This window comes from Marmota flaviventris, chromosome 2 (assembly GCF_047511675.1).
Source record: "Marmota flaviventris isolate mMarFla1 chromosome 2, mMarFla1.hap1, whole genome shotgun sequence".
Lineage (NCBI taxonomy): Eukaryota > Metazoa > Chordata > Mammalia > Rodentia > Sciuridae > Marmota > Marmota flaviventris.
Window position 1 is genome coordinate 135244214 of NC_092499.1, and position 14581 is coordinate 135258794.

Here is a 14581-nt window from a genome sequence, read left to right on the forward strand (position 1 = left end):
CATCCTCAGTGCTATTTTGTATTTTTTTTTTTTTTTAATTTAGAGACAGAGTCTCACTGAGTTACTTATCTCGTCGCCATTGCTAATGCTGGCTTTGAACTTGCAATCCTCCTGCCTCAGCCTCCCGAAATGCTGGGATTATAGCTGCTGGGATTACAGCCATGCCACAGTGCCCAGCTATTAAATGTGTTCTTAAGCTTGTATTTCATTGTTTGAAGCACAATATTTCATGTTCTAGTACTTGAAGCATAAAAACTATTTGAATATCTTATTGTAAAAGTAACAATGAAGCATATGATACATACTATGTAAAAGAATTATGTTTATAAATAAAATCTTCTTCTAATTGGTTTCTTGTAATGACTGTATGCTAATGGCAAAGTCATTCCATTATACTCCCCTTTCCTTAGCATTTAGCATTGAGTACAGAAGTTTCAATAGCTTCTATATAATTAAGGAAAAAAACTTATAAATGCATAAAATAGAAGCCAAAGTGAATTCTCATTCTGGTAATCAAATGAAGTACTTAAAAATTTGCTTCTTCATAGTATAGAAACCTAAATATTACCATGTATAAAATCATAAGCTAGTTTTTGATAACTTTAAGAATCTTTACCTTAAATATTAAAACAGTTAAATGAATTAAGTTCAAGAATATTAGAGAATTGTATTAAAGACCTTAAAATAAAATTCTCTACTAAAAACAATTTTAAAACTTTCAAAACAATGAATATAAAACTGTTAAAACCATTGACAGTAGTAGATGCATTGTAGGTCAACTTACTGTTGTCAATGTGGAGAGCAAGAAAAAACATTTTATTTAGCAATTGAAATATTTAATAAATACATGTAGAAATCTAAGTATTTTTAGCATAATTCATTTTAAAAATTCAATGTCAATAAGAATTGTGCTGGGGCTGGGGATGTGGCTCAAGTGGTGGTGTGCTGGCCTGGCATGCACAAGGCACTGGGTTCAATCCTCAGCACCACATAAAAATAAATAAAGATATTGTGTCCACCTAAAACAAAAAAATAAATATTAAAAAAAAAAAGAATTGTGCTATAACACAAGTAGAAAAAGAACCATTATAACACTAACCATTGTCAAATGAAACACTTTAGAAAGTAAATGACATACAAGTTTGTGATTTGCCTTGACTATATAGATTAGTCTAAAAATCATGCTACTAATGGAACATCCTTTAAACCACAATATTTTACTTTAAAAGGCAAATATCCTCAGTTATTATTTATACCATCTTATCATTAAGGCCCTGCCTACATATAAAGTAAGTGAAATGAAGATCTGAAATGAAGTTTTTAATCATAGTTAACCCAAGCACATTATCCCTTTCCCTCCCACTCCCAACTCAATAAAGTGAGTATGGTATCAGTTTTAATTACTACTCTAGGGGAAATTAATTAAAACTACAAACCAGAAAATAGGTTTAATCAACTTTTTTGGGTTGTACTGGTTTAGTGGCTTTTAAAATTTTATAAAAGCTATGTAGATTAAGAATAAAATATCCAATTTATCAAATCACTTAAAATGAAATCTGTATCATGAGTTGGAGATTTATTATTATATATTCAAACTCTTTAAAAAAACTATTTTGTGAAGATGTGAATTTGGTGTCAACATACATTATGTATAATCAGAGATGATAAATTGTGGTATAAAGGTGTATTAAGAATTGTAATGCAAAAAATAATGATAATAATAATAAGAGAGCTCATGTATAATGGCATAATAAATAAATAAATAAATAAGCAAAAAAAAAAAAAATGGTTCTGGGATTGAACCCAGGGTTTCATACATGATAGGGAAGTACTCTACCACTGAGCTACATCCCATCCCCTAATGTTTGTTGTTATTTTTTAAAATTTTATTTCAAGACAAAGTCTTGCAAAATTGCCTAGGCTAGCCTCAAACTTGAGATCCCCTGTCTCAGCCTGCTGAGTAGTTGTGTTGGAATTTCCATTGGTATTGAGATGTGTTGTTTATATCAAATTAATCCTGTTGTTAGTCTTCAAAAATAATAATATATGGGCTGGGGTTGTGGCTCGATGGTAGAGTGCTTGCCTAGCATGTGCTCAGCACCACATGAAAACAAATAAATAAAATAAAAGGTATTGTGTCCAACTACAACTAAAAAAATAAATATAAAAAAAATAATGTATACATGTTTATTGGGGAGAATGAGAATATGACAGTAGTTAATATCAGTTTTGTGTGTTAGGAAAAAAATGTCTTTAAAACATTTTTACCTCCCATAATGATTTACCTATCAAAATGACTGACTTTAGTGGGAAACTGAAACTTTTTAAAATCCATATTTGATAATGGATTAGGAACATTAGATTTTTCCAATTTTTTTTATATTAAGTACACATATGGGGGAAGATGACTATAGGACTATATATCTTCAAATTGCTATTACATGATTTCTTGTGACTTTTAGTAGCATTAATAAATTTTTTAAAATAAAAACAATCTAAGAGTTTAAGAAGAATATAGTATTTCTCCTGCATGGTGAGATTGGAGTGGTTTTTCATTTTTTTTTTAACTTTATACATTACTTTTATAATAAACTTCCAAGAGCAAAAAAGATAGCTGTGTGATGTTGGGCACCAACTCACCTATCATGTAACCACTTTGATAATAAATAACTGTCAAATTATCCAAATCTACCATATGGTGATTCACAGAAGTTATTCAGACACCTGAAATGATTATGGATCAGACATAATGAATGCCACAGATAGAATACAGAAAAAAATTGTTATGATTAAAGCCAAGTCTTTAAATAGGTATACTTTCTTAGAAAGTTTTCAACTATTTTATCCACCTCAGAAATTCTGTTAAACCTATGGGATGTCAGAGATTACAGAGTATTTTTACAATTCTGCTTTTAATATAATACTTCCCATAGGCATAATCTAATTTAAGTGTGGGTCATTTTAATATAAATCAGCAATCTAAAAATTTACATTTTATAAACTAATTCTAAGGCTGGGGTTGTATCTTAGTGGTAGAGCACTTGCCAGGCACATGTGAGGCACTGGGTTCAATGCTCAGCACCACATAAAAATAAATAAATAAAGTTATTGTGTCCATCTACAACTAAAAAATAAATAAAAAAACCAAACTATTGCTATCCTAGAAAAGTATACAGTAAATATACAGACATCAGAATATATGCCTCTAAAATATATATATAAAAATTTAATCAGTTAGTCTTACTGTGTAATTTCTTAAAATAAAATAAGAAATAAATTTGAAAATTGCATGAGCTAGAAAAATCATGGCATTCTATAGGTAATCCTATTTTATAAATATAGTAACTAAACAGTTTTTTAAATTAATTAATTTATTTTAATTAGGTATATATGACAGCAGAATGCATTTTGATTCGTTGTACACAATTGCAGCGCAACTTTTCATTTCAGTGGTTATACACGATGTAGCGTCACACCATATATGCAGTCATACATGTACCTAGGGTAATGATGTCCATCTCATTCTACCATTTTTCCCGCCTCTATGCAACCTCCCTATCCTTCCTCCCCTTTGCCCAATCACAGTTGCTCCATTTTTCCCATGCCTCCTCCCTCCCCATTAGCATCCACTTATCAGAGAGAACATTTGGCCTTTGTTTTTTGGGATTGGCTTACTTTGCTTAGCAAGATATTCTCCAACTCCATTCATTTACCTGCAAATGCCATAACTTTATTCTCTTTTATTGCTAAGTAATATTCCATTGTGTATATATATATATATATATATATATATATATATATATACATACATATATATATACACACAGTTTCTTTATCCATTCATCTATTGAGGGGCATCTAAGTTGCTTTCATAGTTTAGCTACTGTGAATTGAGCTGCTATGAACATTGATGTGGCTGTGTTACTATAGTATGCTGATTTTATGTCTTTTGGGTATAAACAGAGGAGTGGGATACCTGGGTCAAATGGTGGTTCCATTCCAAGTTTTCTAAATAATATCCAACCTGCTTTCCAGATTCGTTACACCAATTTGCAGTTTTATCAGCAATGTATGAGTGTGCCTTTTAGGTTTTTTTTTTTTTTTTTTTTTTTTAATATATAGCATGCTACTATACCTGAATGAGGTCTATACAGCCATCCTAAAAGTATCTATATTGAGGTTTAGAATACATGCATATTTTTTAAAAATCACCATTTTTGACTAGCACAAGTTAACAAAAAAACATTTTTTTTTTTGCTTAAGTGACCAAGAAGACATTTCTTTTTTTTTTTTTTTTTTACTGTTTCTGATAAGCATCAATGCTTTATTAATCTTTTTTTTTTTTTTTTTTTTTTTAATTTTTTATTGTTGGCTGTTCAAAACATTACATAGTTCTTGATATATCATATTTCACAATTTGATTCAAGTGGGTTATGAGCTCCCATTTTTACCCCATATACAGATTGCAGAATCACATCAGTTACACATCCATTGATTTACTTATTGCCATACTAGTGTCTGTTGTATTCTGCTGTCTTTCCTATCCTCTACTATCCCCCCTCCCCTCCCCTCCCCTCCCCTCCCCTCTTCTCTCTCTGCCCCCTTTACTGACATTCGTTTGTCCCCCTTGTATTATTTTTCCCCTTCCCCTCACTTCCTCTTGTATGTACTTTTGTATACCTCTGAGGGTCTCCTTCCATTTCCATGCATTTTCCCTTCTCTCTCCCTTTCCCTCCCACCTCTCATCCCTGTTTAATGTTAATCTTCTTCTCATGCTCTTCGACCCTACTCTGTTCTTAGCTACTCTCCTTATATCAAAGAAGACATTTGACATTTGTTTTTTAGGGATTGGCTAGCTTCACTTAGCATAATCTGCTCTAATGCCATCCATTTCCCTGTAAATTCTATAGGTTTAATGCAATGCCAATCAAAATCCCAACGGCATTTCTTGTAGAAATAGAGAAAGCAATCATGAAATTCATATGGAAAAATAAAAGACCCAGAATAGCAAAAACAATGCTAAGCAGGAAGTGTGAATCAGGCGGTATAGCGATACCAGACTTCAAACTATATTACAGAGCAATAGTAACAAAAACAGCATGGTACTGGTACCAAAACAGGCGGGTGGACCAATGGTACAGAATAGAGGACACAGAAACCAATCCACAAAACTACAACTATCTTATATTTGATAAAGGGTCTAAAAGCATGCAATGGAGGAAGGATAGCATCTTCAACAAATGGTGCTGGGAAAACTGGAAATCCATATGCAACAAAATGAAACTGAATCCCTTTCTCTCGCCATGCACAAAAGTTAATTCAAAATGGATCAAGGAGCTTGATATCAAATCAGAGACGCGCCGTCTGATAGAAGAAAAAGTTGGCTACGATCTACAGTCGGTGGGGTCGGGCTCCAAATTCCTCAATAGGACACCCATAGCACAAAAGTTAATAACTAGAATCAACAAATGGGACTTACTCAAACTAAAAAGTTTTTTCTCAGCAAAAGATACAATAAGAGAGGTAAATAGAGAGCCTACATCCTGGGAACAAATCTTTACTCCTCACACCTCAGATAGAGCCCTAATATCCAGAGTATACAAAGAGCTCAAAAAATTAGACAATAAGAGAACAAACAACCCAATCAACAAATGGGCCAAGGACCTGAACAGACACTTCTCAGAGGAGGACATACAGTCAATCAACAAGTACATGAAAAAATGCTCACCATCTCTAGCAGTCAGAGAAATGCAAATCAAAACCACCCTAAGATACCATCTCACTCCAGTTAGATTGGCAGCCATTATGAAGTCAAACAACAACAAGTGCTGGCGAGGATGTGGGGAAAAGGGTACACTTGTACATTGCTGGTGGGACTGCAAATTGGTGCAGCCAATTTGGAAAGCAGTATGGAGATTTCTTGGAAAGCTGGGAATGGAGCCACCATTTGACCCAGCTATTCCCCTTCTCGGTCTATTCCCTAAAGACCTAAAAAGAGCATGCTACAGGGACACTGCTACATCGATGTTCATAGCAGCACAATTCACAATAGCTAGACTGTGGAACCAACCTAGATGCCCTTCAATGGATGAATGGATAAAAAAAATGTGGCATTTATACACAATGAAGAAGACATTTCTTTTATGTTCATATCACAAATTTTATAGGGCCAAGAAGCTGGCAAATTTGTCCAAAAGTGATGATTAGTAGGTTTCTATAAATAACAGCTTTTAAAGAAGCATCTCCCCCACCACGACCTCTGCAACTGAAGATTGACCCCTGTGGTGCCCCACCATGAGCTACATCCCCTGACCAAGAAGCATCATTTTGTTCAAAGAAACATTTTAATGTCCAAGTAGTGAGAACTTTCTTCCTTTTCTAGTTTTACAGTGTTTTTTTTTTATAGCAAAATCCATATTTTCTTAAAACTTTTTGCTTTGGTGATTGGAAGTGCTACACAGTTGTTACACTTGTTTCCAACAACAACAACAAAAATTCATATGTAGACACTTAGTTGAAGGAGTGGGTTTAAATCCAGCAGGTGGAATGGGAATGCAACCAGATGCAAAAATAAAAATGTCTTTCACTATAGCAGATTTACTATCCTCAGTAGTCTGTAACTATTTCAAAACGTGTATATCAGATAATGGGTTACTGTAATGGTTTTTATAGAAATATTATCAAGGTTATGTGAAAGGGTGTTATAAAATGCTTCTAGATAAGTCTGAATTTTCTCCAAAATACCAAAAGTTTTTAGACCTCGCTTAAAACTTTCAAAGGATACTTGGACTTTCTTAATTACATTGTAGACAGATATGTTTTTAAAACAACACATATTTTTCATTGAATGTTGTTATAAATCTCAGATATCCAGTAAGCTCCTGGTAGTTTATTGGAATGATTTATTATCAAGTCAGCTATATTCATTGTAGTCTTTATACCAATTATAATTATAATTTGTGCCATGTCGAAGTCTGAAAAATTGTCTTTAGAAATTCTTGCTTTGATCCAGAATGCTCTCTTTCAAAATTATCGTTTTCATTAACATATGCCATTTTAATTGTGTCTGAAGGATTAAGTTTTAGTTTCTGAATCCATCTAGGGCTATATTCTAGGTAGTGGTTTCATTGATCTGTAATCTTTTAGTTTTTTGTGTTTGTTTGAACTTAGAGACACTTTACCACTGAGCTACATCCCCAGCCTATTTTTTCATCTGAGATAGGGTCTCACTAACTAAGTTGCTGAGGTTGGTCTCAAACCTGAGATCCTCTGACTCAGCCTCTTGAGTAGCTGGGATTACAGGTGTGTGCCACTGTACCCAGCTAGTGATTTTTTTGTGTGTTTGTGTGTGTGTGTGTGTGTGTGTGTCTGTGTCTGTGTCTGTGTGTGTTTAATTTGGAATCTTAATTTTATTGGTATAGTTGGAATATCTTTTCTAAACTTGCTGCCTTGCTGTAGTGGGTTCCAGGTGACTGGGTAATTTAAGTGATGACTCCTCCAATAGTCATTATTTATCACATTATTAGAGTTAGGTAATGTGCATTTTTTTTTTTTTGCTTTTTTGAAAATCTAAATTGTAGATAATACCTCTACATTTCAAATACTTCCAATTTTGTTCCCATGATTGTACTGAGGAACAGGCTAAATGTGTTCTGCCAGAACCACAACAGTGATGGCACTTTATTTCCCATTTACTGTCAGGTGCATTATAGTCTCACCCTTCTCTGTAACTGCGTCTTTGAACACTTCTGTGCTGCAGAAGCTCTTGATAAGTATTCCCTCTAATTCCCAAGATGCATCTTTTTCAGAAATATGAATTCCCATTCCTAAAATCTCATCACTATTTTTGCATATTGTACCCCTAAAGAAAAACACTCTCAAATTTATTGCTTGAACCTATAAACAGTTTGATGAAACCAAGCATCCTTACAATAAGTACTTCATAATATGCTTTAAGTTGTAATAAGCTCAATAGATTCCAAGTAAGTGGTGCATAGTAAGGAGTCTCTGTAATAACCAATTATACTTATTTTGAACAGGTTGATGTTTCCAATAAGATGGGACAAAATTTCCAGTAACCTGGAAAATACATTCTCTATGACACCTACATGGAAAATGCCAACTTTGTTTATATCAAGATATATCCAACTAAAGCACCAGTTTTCTTGCAAACACCACATTTCAATTTAAAAACTCTATCACCTCCTTCTTGATGTCTCCTACTAAACACCAGAAACTCCTTCTTTACTCCCTGTCATTCCACTTGACATCAACAAACAATAATGAAGTACAGTGAAATTCCATTTCTCATGAGCTTTCTTTTCTCCATATTTATTAGGACAGTCATCTTTTTTTTTTGAACAAAACACACACACACACACACACACACACAAGAAAGGTTCTGTGAGTCACCAGAGTTGTTTTCATTCCTTTTAAAAGGCACACCAAGGAAGTTCTGGAGCGGCTGTGTCTTTTTTCCCTTCTTGTACTGCATTATATAATGCCAATAAGCAGCCACACCCAATATCCCACAAAATTAAAATAAATAAATAAACATATATATATATATATATATATATATATATATATATATATATATATATTAGTTTAAAAAATTGAAGTTTTCTTTTACTTGTCTTTTTTTTTTTTGTACCAGGGATTGAAATCAGGGGCACTTGACCACTGAGCCACAACCCCAGCCCTTTTTCATATTTTATTTAGAGACAGGGTCTCACTGAGTTGCTTAGCAACTCTCAATCCTCCTGCCTCAGACTCCTGAGCTGCTAGGATTACAGGCATGCACCAACGCATCTGGCAAAATTAAAGTTTTCTTTAGGAAATTTTGTGTGACAATACCATCTTATGTAATTTCTAGTGGGTTTTTTTCAAGTGGTTATAGACATTTTGTCTGATTTATGAAAACCTATTTGTTTACATTGCAGCAAAATGTACATAATATAAAATTTACCATTTCTACACCTTTAAGTGTACATTGCAACGACATTAGTATTTTCACATTGTTGGTTTTTTTTTTAACCTTGTTTTTTTTTTTTTTTTTTTGGTGGTGTTGGGGATCAAACTCAGAGCCTTGTGAAGCAAGCACTCTACCAATTGAGCTATATCCCTGGCCCAGTATTTTCACACTGTTGTGCCACCATTACCACTATCCTACTCTAGAAGTTATATCTTTTTTTAAAAATTTTTTTATTGTTGGTTGTTCAAAACATTACATAGTTCTTGATATATCATATTTCACACTTTGATTCAAGTGGGTTATGAACTCCCATTTTTACCCCGTATACAGATTGCAGAATCACATCAGTTACACATCCATTGATTTACATATTGCCATACTAGTGTCTGTTGTATTCTGCTGCCTTTCCTATCCTCTACTATCCCCCCTCCCCTCCCCTCCCCTCTCCTCTTCTCTCTCTACCCCCTCTACTGTCATTCATTTCTCCCCCTTGTATTATTTTCCCCTTTCCCCTCACTTCCTCTTGTATGTACTTTTGTATAACTCTGAGGGTCTCCTTCCATTTCCATGCATTTTCCCTTCTCTCTCCCTTTCCCTCCCACCTCTCATCCCTGTTTAATGTTAATCTTCTTCTCATGCTCTTCGACCCTACTCTGTTCTTAGTTACTCTCCTTATATCAAAGAAGACATTTGGCATTTGTTTTTTAGGGATTGGCTAGCTTCACTTAGCATAATCTGCTCTAATGCCATCCATTTCCCTGTAAATTCTATGATTTTGTCATTTTTTAATGCAGAGTAATACTCCATTGTGTATAAATGCCACATTTTTTTTATCCATTCGTCTATTGAAGGGCATCTAGGTTGGTTCCACAGTCTTGCTATTGTGAATTGTGCTGCTATGAACATCGATCTACATACTGTGGGGTCAGGCTCCAAATTCCTCAATAGGACACCCATAGCACAAAAGTTAATAACTAGAATCAACAAATGGGACTTACTCAAACTAAAAAGTTTTTTCTCAGCAAAAGAAACAATAAGAGAGGTAAATAGGGAGCCTACATCCTGGGAACAAATCTTTACTCCTCACACTTCAGATAGAGCCCTAATATCCAGAGTATACAAAGAACTCAAAAAATTAGACAATAAGATAACAAATAACCCAATCAACAAATGGGCCAAGGACCTGAACAGACACTTCTCAGAGGAGGACATACAATCAATCAACAAGTACATGAAAAAATGCTCACCATCTCTAGCAGTCAGAGAAATGCAAATCAAAACCACCCTAAGATACCATCTCACTCCAGTAAGATTGGCAGCCATTATGAAGTCAAACAACAACAAGTGCTGGCGAGGATGTGGGGAAAAGGGTACACTTGTACATTGCTGGTGGGACTGCAAATTGGTGCAGCCAATTTGGAAAGCAGTATGGAGATTTCTTGGAAAGCTGGGAATGGAACCACCATTTGACCCAGCTATTCCCCTTCTCGGTCTATTCCCTAAAGACCTAAAAAGAGCATGCTATAGAAGTTATATCTTTATCTTTCCAAATTGAAACTTTGTATCCATTAAGCAATAACTTCCCATTTCCCACACCTAGTCCTTAGCAATCCCCATTCTACTTTCTGAATTTGGTTACTCTAGGTACTTCAAGTAAGTGGAATCACATATTATTTTTCTTTTTGTGACTGGCTTTTTTCACTTAATTCTCAAGGTTCATTCACATTGTAGCATTATGTCAGAATTTGCTTGCTAGTTTTTAGGGATGGTACACTGTATTCTTATACCGTGTTATATTATATATTCTTATACCCTTTCATCCATTGATAAGACACTTAAGTGGCTTCTACCTTTTGGCTATTATTAATTCTATAAATATAGATGTGCAATGTTCTGAATCCCTGTTTTCAGTTTGTTGGGTATATGCCTACAAATGGAATTGCTGTATCAAGTGAAAAATCTGTTATTAATTTTTTGGATGAACTTCTATAGTGCTTTGTGCAGTAGCTGTGCCATTTTACATTCCCATGAGCAGGGCACAATTAACATAATTTACATCTTTGCTTGACCCAGTGATCTGGAGGCAGAACAAACCAGCACAAGGTGTTGGAGAATTCTAGCATCAAAAAGAGCCTTCCTGGGGCTGTGGCTGTGGCTTAGCGTAGCATACTTGCCTGACATGTGTGAGGCACTGGGTTTGATTCTCAGCACCGCATATAAATAAATAAAAAAATAAGAAAGGTCTATCAATAACTAATATATATATATATATATATATATATATATATATATATATATATATTTGGTACTAGGGATTCAACCCAGGGGCACTTCTTAACCACATCCTCTTCCCCTTTTTGTGTTTTATTTAGTGACAGGGTCTCACTGAGTTGCTTAGGGCCTCACTAAGTTGCTGAGGCTGGCTTTGAACTCGAGATCCTCCTGTCTCAGACTCTTGAGCCACTGGGATTACAGGTATATGCCACTGCACCTGGAAAATAACTACTCTTAAAAAAATATTCTTAAATTTTTAACTTTTTGTATTTTTATTAGGCAGAAGTCTTGGATAATCCACTCAAGGAAGATCAGTAGTCCAACTTAATAAGCCTATCCTTTGTATATACTGATGGAAACACTGATGGCACCTATTTGAGTCCTTATTTCTGGACCAGACCACACTGATTTGGGGGGGTACTGAGGGTTGAACCCAGGGACATCCCCACCTCTCTATATTTTTCATTTTTAGACAAGGTCTTGCTGAGTTCCTTAGGGCCTCACTAAGTTGCTGAAACTGACCTCCAACTCCCAAGTTGCTGAGATTACAGGTGAGTGCCTGTTATACCTGGCTCACTAAACATTTTATAGATGATAACACTGAAAGTCAAGAAGTTATATAATTTATCCAAAGGCATAGTTGGTAAAAAAGCACAGCAGGATTTGGATCAAGTCTGTTACTTTGAAAAGCCTTGTATTCTCAATGTAACACTCTTTCTTTTCCAATTCCAAATCTTTTTTTTTCTTTTCTTTCTTTCTTTCTTTTTTGATACCAGGGATTGAAATCAGGAGTGCTTAATCACTGAGTCATATCCCCAGACCTTTAATTTTTTTATTTTTTATTTTGAGACAGGGTCTTGCTAAGTTGCTTAGGACTTCAGTAGTTGCTAAAGATGCCCTCAAAGTTGCAGTCCTCCTGCCTCAGCCTCCCAAGGTGCTGGGAATTCAGGTACTTGCCATGGTGCCCAGCTCTATCCCCAAACATCTTAAGCCACATTAGACAACTTGTTATTCCATATACCTACTGATATGTATCTTAATGTCCCTTGCTTTTGTTATACTTTCAACTTACAAAGCCCCTTCTCCCATCTATGTTTGTTGACATTCTGCTCAGATGCAAAGCTCCCCCTTAACACACAAAGTTTCTGATTTCCTCCTGATATAGTCAAATACTCTCTCTGTGCCTCCAATATAATATTTATGTCTCCTTAGGGTTCTCAGTTGCAAACATAAGAATCCAATCTAGGTGGTGAAAATAGGAAGTGATTTATTAAAGAATATGGGATAGCTCAGAATCTTGGGGAAATGACTGGCTTAGAGCCTATGTGGTCAGGAATATCCAAACACAAATTCACATCTGAGACTACATCAGTAGAGCCTCTATTGTTGCTGCTCACAGCCTAGACTCTCGCACTGCACAGTTGATGTGGAGTTCTGCGGGGCAGGAACTCTGCCCCTATAGCCTCCCTGCCAAAACCTGAATTTCACAAACTTTCGTCACATTGCTCACCTTAAAAAAAAAAAAAAAAAATCTCTGAAAGGCTGCATCTCATAGGCAGAACCCAAGTCATAATACAGTTCCTAGCTAAATGGAAGGCTGAGTGATCTTCTGGTCTTCCTTGGAGAGGCAGAATTCATAAGGTGTCAAATTTTCCAAACAAAAAGGGTATTCAAAGGTGCATAGCACCTTTCTTTCACCAGGCATCCTCATGAGAGTGACATCATCTTTAAACCCTGCAGGAAAATCCCTAACAAATCACAGAGATGCCCAGGGAAAGCAGGGTGACTTAGAAGTTCTATTACTTAATATCATCCAAAAAAAAATTTTTTTTTTTTGGTACTGGGGATTGAATCAGGGGTGCTATAGCACTAAACTATAGCTCCTGTTCTTTTATTTTTATTTTGAGACAGGGTCTTGCTAAGTTGCTAAAGCCACCCTTGAACTTGTGATCGTCTTGCCTTAGCCTCCCAAACATTTGGATGATTATCCCAAACTCTTTAATGTAGGCTCCAAGAAGATGCAGCAGTTCCATATGTCCCTCTGAGGGAAGGCTGTGGTGCTGATAGGCAAGAACACTATGATGTGTGAGGCCATCCCAGGTCATCTGGGAAACAACCCAGTTCTGGAGAAACTGTTGCCTCACATTCATGGGAATGTGGGATTTCTGTTCACCAATGAATAGAAATTTGGATTTGGGTCAAGATCACTGAGAACAGGGACATGCTGCTGTCCAGTAAGGTACCAGCTGCCACTGGTGCTGGTGCCATTGCTGTATGTGAAGTCATTGTGCCATCCCAGAACATTGTTCTATTGGCACAAGAAGACCTCATCCTTCTAGGCTTTAGGCATCACCACTAAAATCTCCAGGGGCATTATTTGATATACTAAATGGGAGCCAGTGAAGCCACACTGCTGAACATGCTGAACCTCTCACCCTTCTCCTTTGGGTTGCTCACTCAGCAGGTGTTGGGCAACAGCAGCACCTACAACCCTGAAGTGCTTGACATCACATAGGAAACTGCATTCTCGCTTCCCCTACCCTTGTACAAATGTACTGACCATCCTCCACAGGTCCAGGCATTTAGATGAAACTCAGATGAATAGATTACTAAACAAAAAAATTAAAATTACAGACTTCCAGCTGGGAATGATGGCACATGCCTGTAATCCCAACAATTCGGGAGGCTAAGACAGTGTGATTGCTAGTTTAAGGCCAGCCTCAGCAATTTAGTGAGAGCCTCATTAATTTAGTGAGACATTGCCTAAAAATAAAAATGGAGGAGGGGCCTAGGGATTGTAGCTCAGTGGTAAAGCTCCCCTGAGTTCAATCCCCAGGCCTCCTCTCCTCACAAAATTATAGTCTCACTTTTTCTGATCTGGAAAAATATTGTCTTTCCCTGCCTGGTTTATATCTTCAACAAAATGGGAATAATTATCTTTGCTACCTCTCCCTCATAAAGTTATTGTGAGAATTACTGCAATATATTCAAAGTGCTTTAGGCTAAAGTAAAGAAAGATTATGTGTGAATGCTAATAATAATTAGAATTATTGGGCTAGGGATCAATAGGCTCAATGGCGGAGCACTTGCCTAGCATGTACAAGGCCTGGGGTTCAATCCTTACTTTTTAAGAAAACATTTCAAATTTTGAGGCATTGGTTTAGAATCACACTCATGCCCCTGCGCCTTTAATTACATGAGTTGTTTTGATCAGAAGTTCCAAAATTCTACTTCAGTTCACCTCAGTGTCATCCTCCCACATAAAGAGTTCTTTGTGTAGGGGACTTTTACAGGAGAGGGCAAGAAGGGAACATGCAAGTTTTGTTTGTTACC

The 14581-nt window shown here is 35.8% G+C and overlaps 3 pseudogenes; 1 reads left to right on the forward strand and 2 right to left on the reverse strand.

Moving 5' to 3' along the window:
- Nucleotides 1–6331: 6331 nt before the first annotated feature.
- Nucleotides 6332–6981, reverse strand: LOC139701313 (G2/M phase-specific E3 ubiquitin-protein ligase-like; annotated as a pseudogene).
- Nucleotides 6982–6995: 14 nt separating this feature from the next.
- Nucleotides 6996–8811, reverse strand: LOC114080754 (G2/M phase-specific E3 ubiquitin-protein ligase pseudogene; annotated as a pseudogene).
- Nucleotides 8812–11839: 3028 nt separating this feature from the next.
- LOC114080745 (large ribosomal subunit protein uL10 pseudogene) lies at nt 11840–13763 on the forward strand (annotated as a pseudogene).
- The last annotated feature ends 818 nt before the right edge of the window (nt 13764–14581 follow it).